Source organism: Ischnura elegans, chromosome 3 (genome assembly GCF_921293095.1).
Source record: "Ischnura elegans chromosome 3, ioIscEleg1.1, whole genome shotgun sequence".
Taxonomy (NCBI): domain Eukaryota; kingdom Metazoa; phylum Arthropoda; class Insecta; order Odonata; family Coenagrionidae; genus Ischnura; species Ischnura elegans.
The window spans coordinates 61171826-61180317 of NC_060248.1; the positions used below are offsets into that span (position 1 = coordinate 61171826).

Sequence of the window (8492 nt, forward strand, 5' to 3'; positions counted from 1 at the left end):
TATAGCGTGTTAACCCTTGAAGCTAAGCGAAATTAATTGTGCCGTTGATTGGTAACATGCATTAAATTACCTCAAAGCTGTATATGTTTTTAATTCATATATTGAAGCAGATGAATCATATTCTTTTATTACGTCCATTTAATTACAGAATTTTCAGTTAAAAAGGAAATGACATGGATTCAAATTGGTTGCCATATTCTGTGCAATTATAAATATTTTAGGTGTCAGATAAATCAACTTGAGTCATAAAATGTGCTTATGTCCTTTATATTGTTACGTTAGTTAGTATGGGTCACAGAAGTAGAGCATGCCTACGTTAATTTGTTATGAGGCATAATTATATAATTTGAGGAAGTTATACTTTCTCCATTTCAATTTTGAAATTAAATATATGCTGATATATAATATATGTTGATAGTTTTAGAAACCATCGATTGAATTTAATCTATTTCTATTTACAGGCAGCGTCCTCTTCATTATAGTACTGTATTTTTTGTTTCGTTAAGTTCCATCATTTGCGAAAATATTTACTCTTGAAATCGGGTATTTACTACCAAAGATCTGCGCTAGAAATGGCGAACAGGCTCGGGATGAAGAGCGATGTAAGCATATCACTTGATTATTTATGACCTCGGATCGAATACAATGCCGGTGATTCTGTGGGCCGATTTCAATGAGATTTCTTCCAGTGCGCCGTAGAAAATTCCATGACCCAATTCGCAGTCGATTGCTTTGATAGTGGATTTACGGTACGTTGGATGTCCCGCTTTGGCTGCGGAGGTCCCTAATTATTCACATATTATGTTCTATACATTTGTCACACGTGGGGTTGCGCTGGTAACTTATCTTTATCAGTTAAAGCGACTAATTGTTTAAAAATTATTGCGAATGAACTTTTTTGTTTTAATGTTTAATTTTTGTCTATCATTCGGGGCAAGTAACCATAAATGTGTCTCGGGACGTTCTGGGGTGGTGTGCGGGCTGCCTGTGCTGATTATTTGTTGATGTATTTCTTCTTTGAAGTTTTCGTGGATCCTTACACTGTTGATGATGTTTTTCGGGAGGGCCCGCGTACTAATTGGGATCATTACCCGATGTTTCGTGGCCATTCCTGATCACTTTTTCTTATCCCCCAAAAAGTGCAAAGAGGTAAACTATAATTCAATTTTCCATTAATATAATGCTGTTATAACTCTGTGATTTTTACTCCCAGAAGCTCTGAAAATTTCTCTGTGTTTATCTCTAAAAGTTATCCTGTTGCTATGAAGATTGAATTATGGTTTTGTTTCTTCAACGTCATTCAATAGCAGACATTACGTGTAACTGTATCGATTATCGGAGTAAGGATTATTAATGATAGGTGCCCCTAGTGTCGTGGTCTCCTCAGCGGATGTATCATGGTCAGGAAAAAAATTTCTGGGGATAAGGGCTGAGGCCCCCTTAGCCCCTGACTACGTACCTGGAATCATTGGTTGTATACAGAAACAGATATGCCCTGCTATACTCACTGCCCTTGAGACACTCATGTCATAAACCCGGACGCTATTTATATTTTCACCCGAGGAGCCGGCTTATGGTATTGTTTTCAGTTGATTTTTTCGTATTGAGAGTGCACAGCGTTACTAATGACGCAAGCGGTCGTGGACAAACTCCTCATGATTTATATTAAAAAAGATTTGAAGCACGGAAAAATATTTTTCCCTAGAAACGCTACTAATACTTACAAGGTCGAAGTTGAGTATCCAATATTTTTCTATTCCCCACTTTTCTTGTATTAAATGCGAAGATTGGATGGCAGCATACATTTATTTGGAATATGAATATTTTGTTCGCTTTATTTGTTGGCGAATTCGATCAATACGAAAAGATAAAACGTGTTTTCACTGAAAGGCTCTTCGAGTTTCACTTTTTCAAGCTCGATTCCTGGTTTTCCCTACAGTCTGTAACGAGTGCGTCGAATCTGGGTATTTTTAAACTCAAATGAAGCTAACGTCTGCGCCTTTTGATTATTTCCCTGGAAATGCAGCGTGGAAAGACAAAAATCACGGCGTTTATTACGTCATGCGCTCAATGAACTACGCTGTGAACACGCCGGTGTATCATCTGTTTGTGGCACCTGTGGTTGAAAAGAAATATCGTTGATTTTTTTGTAAAATTCCCGCTCGGTTCCGCGAGTATCGAAATAAATTCGTATATATTGTGGATTTGCCGTGGATTCATCGCTATATCTGTTGATAAAGGGTACCTCTTCTATGAATAAAAATAGAATTCGTTGTTATAAACTCCTGCGGTGCTGGGGACGCTTGGATTGCTGACGTTATTTTCGTTCGATTTGAAATATCTTTCACTCACGATGACTGAATTATTTTCGCTGTAAAAGGTTTGTAGTGATAATTTACCATGTGATTTTTATATTGAATTTCATTTGGCAAAAGTCGAGAAATAGGTCACCGATGTAATGATTCGTTTCAGATTTTATCCATCCTCTCTACTTATTCCAAGTCTCTCGATATATATAATTTATTTTGGCGACTTAACTAGGTGGAATAGCGACCGGGACTTTTTAGCAATGAAAAATCAATAGCCTAAGCATATGCAGGGAGTTTTCCGGTTTCGAGCTCTTTAGACCATGTTCAAGGGTACAGTGTAAGAAAAACAATAACTGGTTCAATAGGAACAGATTGAGGGTAGGTGGTTGATAAATAGGGAAGACATTTGGTGTGCTATGAGTAATTTTGAGGGTGTGGTCGAACAAAATACTATGGAAAAGAGTAAACGAGTAGGAGTAACAGGACTACGGGGCTGGAGGTGGAGCGCCTTCACTAGCTTGTAATTTAAATTGTGGAAAATCAAGAAATTACCTTGGCAATTTTCTTCGCCTTGATTAAAATATGGCAAATATTCTCTATATTCTCTCGCGCTGGCTTATTCTAAAAAAAAACATCCTTCATTTCAAAGTTACTTGATTACGTCGCCCTAACGCCCGAGACAGTCGGTATTGTTGCCCTACCAGACCCAGGCATAAATAGATGTATTACAAAATGGCATCCAAGGGTGACTAAAATTGGTAGGTTAAGAGACAGGTGGCCTCAGTTTATTGACGCGATTTCTTTACTGAAGAGGAAGATACAATTTTTTTTATCCATTAACATGTTATTATTTCGCAGACCCTCGATGAAAATGCCTTTAAGGAATTTTTTTATGGAAAAACTAAATGCGGTGAGTGTAGTTTAGTGTTTGGAATGTTTAAGTAATAGGGTGGACATTTTCTCAAGGTGGAGAATTTCCGGAACAAAATCGCTCCTGTGGTCACTCTCCCATAAGTGTTTCGCGAATTGCGATTTGTCTATCTCCCCGTTTCTCAAATGCCATTCCGTGTTTGAAAAAGGGAAGAAGGATGGACTGCTTGGAGGAGTTGGAGATTAGGAAGCACATCAAGAATGGAATTTTAGCGAATGAAAATATTTTTATCAACTATTCCCCCCTCTTGGAAATTCCCCTGAAGCTGAGTAAAGCTCCAACCCCAACGCAACCCTCCCCTGCCAACGCGTATTAGCAACCGGATAAACAACAACAAAATAACTTAATATAACGATTTCTGTACCTGATGATGTCGCCTCTGCGACGAAACCGGTCGTATTGAATAAATCGTGTGAAAAGGTACCATAATTTTTTATTGTTCATTAATTGAATTATTTGACGATGAATTCAAGGTTTTAAATTGTATTATATGTCAAAAGTGTTTTACTTTACACCATTTTCTCGAGCCTCAGTTCACTCTGTAATTTACTTCTTTGTTCCCGTTCACTTCTGTAGCTTGTTTAGTTGAGATATTTACTGCATAAAAGTTTTGGAGAGCAATGTCCAACATGATATCCTCGTTAGATACTCCAGTTTGATGACTGGTGCAATCCATCGCGCGAAGCTAACGCGATGATTATGAGGAAACATCAGCTCTTCATCGAGAGGCTTTATTCATGTGTTAATTCACGAAAGCCGCAGTGGTATAATTCCTTCTTTTTTTCGCCAGGAGCGATTCGCCATCGCGTGGGAAGGCGCCATCTGTTCCCTTGCTTCAATTCTGATTTTCGGCATTCAAGGAGAGAGAAGGCATTTCCCCGCAGAGAGTTATTGCTCCGCGAACGTCGAAGTAGGTTCAATTCTCCCATGTCCTTTGACGAGAGTGCACTGGAAATTCATACCTTTACGGTGGCCGTAACGTGAGCTGAAGTACGATTTTTATTCCGCATCATGCGTGAAGTGCATGCGTAAAGGATGATGAATCTTGTCTCCGCTACCCCCTCTCAATCCATATTCCCCTCAGCCACGACCGCCGAGAGAGACGAAATGAAATAAATAGTTCAAAGAAATAAATATATTCTCCCTCGGTCGTCGAGCCTCAGGTCGATGTCATGAGGCCAGAGAATGAAAATGTCATGAAAGGTACCTAAGCCAAAGAAGAGGTTTTAGAGGGTAATTGGTGAGGAAATTTTCCTCAAACCGGCCAAGGAAAAGATTGGCATAAGGAGGGCTAAACCTATTTCCCATAGCGCAGCAGGACATTTGCAGATGGTAGTTATTGTTAAAAAAGAGAAGGCATTGCGGGTGAGAATAAAATGGGAAAGATCAAGAAGAAAGTCAGTGCTAGGGTTTAGAGGTGTGGGTCGTAATGAAAGATAGTGGCGTAGAGCAGCGAGTCCCTCAGAATGAAGGATTGAAGTGTACAGTGAGGTTACATCAATGGTGGCCAGGATAATGGGCTGATTGGGGGGGAGGAAAATAGAATTGAGTTTAGAAAGGACGTCATGAGAATCATTTGATGCATGATGGAAGGGACTGAACGAAGGGTTGGAGATAGAAATCAACGAAAGCCGAGATGCGCTCCATAGGAGAGTTTCGAAAGGAAACTATGGGGCGGCCTGGGTTATTAGCTTTATGAATTTTTGGAAGGATATAGAAAGATGGCGTAGTGGTGTGAGCTGGTAAGAGAAGGGAAATGTCCGACTGGCTTAGGCCCTATATATATTTTTTTTGTGGAGAAAGAATTACTTCTCAACCGAGGATCAACTCAATTATACCTAGTTTTGATTGAAATATCGTTTGACAACTTTAAATATATATCAAACCAAATATTGCTAAGCATTCCATTAGCTCAAAATATAGCTGAGTAACCTCTTTCACGTCACGCTAAAAGCTTTGCAATCTGATATACATAACTTAAATGCGCGAATATGATTCCATTTAATCTCTATATTTACTTTTATACGTGATGTAGTTTTCGATTCTCTAATGGAACCCATGGCTGATGAAAAGATCGTGGAAGCATTTATGGAACGTATGGTGTGAAATGTATGAGTTATTTTATGCGTTTGAATTATTTCCGAATAACGTTGAATGAGGCCTTTCATTATTCCTTTCATATTAACATTTGGTATTGTTCGAAAAATATGCATTCATTTAATAAAGCACTATAAAATAATTATATCCTCTATTTCGTCTGTGAATTGGCTGATTTATGCCTGGAAAAATCGTGTCAATGAAATGATGCCTTGCACGAAATGCGGTGGAAATAATAAAGGAAGTGACGTAATTAAATCCATTCTGAGTTACATGACGTAGGCAAATTGGGTGTTATAATATTAGGTGATATTTCGTGCATAATTGGGTGAATATGAATTAGAGTTCTGTTGCAATTACCTCTATTACCACGTTTTGTTTTACTCTCAATATGAAGTGTATGCTTGCGTGAGAATCGGTAATTGATACTTGAACTCGTCCCACAGTTTCCTACCAATGTTAGTTGAAAGGATGGCCGTCCGTCCAGTTCGACTAGCGATGCTTTAATGGCTATTTACTCATCAAACTATATAAAGGTAATCGATACTTTGTCAGCAATCTGCATGGATATTTCGCTCACCGTGTGCACGGCTAAGTGCCTTTTTTTAAACTCTTTTATGTACCTGTGATTTCATCATCAGCAGGTACGATTTCGTCTTGTTTTCCTAGTTTTATGGAGCTGTACGCACTCTCTCTGTCAATTTTATCCAATAATCGTGAAGTTACACGGATTCCAAAACTCCATTGCCAAATGTTCATTTTATAGCTTTTATATCCTGGTGAAAATGTTTGCAATCGCAGCCCTGTGAGACTTGCTTTTCGTTCCAATTTATCTTAAACTACATCAAATTTAGCCAGTTTGCGATTGACGCTGCGTCATTTTTATAGATTATTAATATTTATAATTAGTTCATTGCTATCGTGCGAGCCGTAAATTTTAATGGCTTACTCAAATTACTATTTAAGTGTACTCATGTTCTGCATGCCAATTGTAAAATATTTTTAATTTGCATTTCCTGGGAAGAAAAAGTTTTGAACCTCTTGCTCGCAAAATGAATGGCTCTGATAAAAAGTCACAGATTCAAATTATGACTGCCTTGATGGAAATACTCCGGGAAACTTCAAAATAAACCTAATATCCTTTGATTGAATGTTATTGGTTAAAAAAACAAAAAAATATTTCATTGCCAATGAAATTTCTTTCTCGCTTTCGCATTTTAAATAAAAAAATCTACATTTTAAGTACTTGTAGTTCTCTCTTCTCCAACTCCCGAAAGTTTACTGAAATTCAACCTCTGTTTCCTCGAGGAAACTCTTGGCCCTGGCGCCCACCATTTATACCGAAAATATCTGAGCATCCCTAGGGACCCATTTCTCCGTTCCCTCCGGAGTCCCGTTTTAGAAGAATGGAAAAAGAAAAATACATTCCCGGCTCCCTTGCCCCCAAGTCGGTTCTTCCTCGCCGTGGGATCCTCTTGACTGGTCTCCCTCCTGGGACATTTAACCCCTCGATCATCCCACGACTTTTATTTCGCTTCGATCCCGCTTCTTTGGAACTCTGCCGTCTGTGTTTTCAGCCTCGTGAATCATGTTTTCGGTGGCGTTCCGTTGTTTCTCACCGCCCGTGTTTCTCACCGCCCAGCATGGCGTGTATGAGACCGTGATTCGAGTGATAACTTACTACACTCGGGCTCCAGTTAATAATGTTTCAATTTATTTGACGAGGGATGATATGCCTTATATTTTAGAATTAAAAAAAAATATTTTGCTGTACACCATTTCAGAGAGCCTCGGTTTACACTTTAATTAACTTGCTTGTTCTCATTCACTTCTGTTGCTTGTTCAGTTTAGAGTTTTGCTTTATAAAAGTTTTGGAGACCAATATCCGCTATGTAATCCTCGTCTGATCGGGTTAAGCACCGGGTAAGGGTAACGTTTCGGCGAGTGATTGACTACCATCGTCATCAGGGCTGATGCTGTTTTTTGAGTTTGGTTACTCGTCGCGTCGGCCTTAAACTACCTTACTCACAGACTAATTTAAGAATACTTTTACGTTATGATTCGCCGGAAAGCCTTCAATATGTTATCGGTTGATGAGTGTGTGATTCATTTTTAAAAACTAGGTAAAGTTTAATTATTTGTGTATATCTCGGCCATATCTTGAGTCATGGTTGCCTGATGGAGACAACCGTCGAGGCACAAGTGCGTGGAAAGAATGGAAAAGGAAGACCTGGAACGAATTCTATGGATCGCACAAATAAGGATGTGAAGGAGAGGAAATAAATGGGTGTGAAAAGATTAGCTGTTAGGAGAATTGATCGGAGAGTCTTACAAATATTGGGAATATTGATTAGGATTGTCAATCTTAGGCAGTGTTGATGCCAATTTACCACGGACGGATTTACGCCGACTATTAGGCTGAGGGTGAAGTTCACTACTTTTTGTGATGCCTGGGAAGTATTTCATTCCTAATTATAATAAAAAAAAGTTTGCGATTAACATTTTCGTCAATCTTGGGGAGAGTTTCCTATTTTTTCTTCCGCTTCTAACGACTATGTGTCCAACTCGCATGTTACAGTCGCGTGCGTTATTTGCCTTCTTTAGAGTACCTTCTTAACTTTCTTGTAGTTATATTATACGGGGCATGCATGTCACTCACTTTCTATGAGGGGCACTCATTAGTGTGCCAAGTTTATGTACATTCGAGTCATGTTAAGTAATTAACATGATATAGTTTTGCGAAAAATCCACAGAGAAAAAACCAGTCGCCTTGACCGGGATTTGAACCCGGATCCCCCGATATCTGGTCGAGTACTTTAGCCAGTTCAGCTACCAAGGCGTCATTCCTCTCTGTGGATATTTGTGGACACAACCGGACAAGGTGGTATGGACTGCTGAGCATATGATGCCACAAGCAGTCCAAATCGTGCGCACAGCCGGAGAGCAGAGCCCGAACTTTGACCTCATAGAGGCGGTCGCTCTTGACTAATTCAAGTATATCGGGACTAGTCGACTAGATTTTTTCGCGCAATTTGTACATTGAGGGTGACTCCGTAAAGTTATCACCGTGGCTAGTCCCGGAATACTTAAATTAGGATATATTTGGTTAAACCGCATTCTGAGGTTGAAGTAATGATTTTAATTAAATAAGTATA

The 8492-nt window shown here is 39.1% G+C and overlaps 1 non-coding gene across 1 annotated transcript; it reads right to left on the reverse strand.

Annotated features, from left to right (window-relative positions):
- Positions 1-8103: 8103 nt before the first annotated feature.
- On the reverse strand, positions 8104-8176 carry Trnas-aga. Its single transcript has one exon. It is a non-coding gene; the product is annotated as a tRNA-Ser (tRNA).
- Positions 8177-8492: the final 316 nt, after the last annotated feature.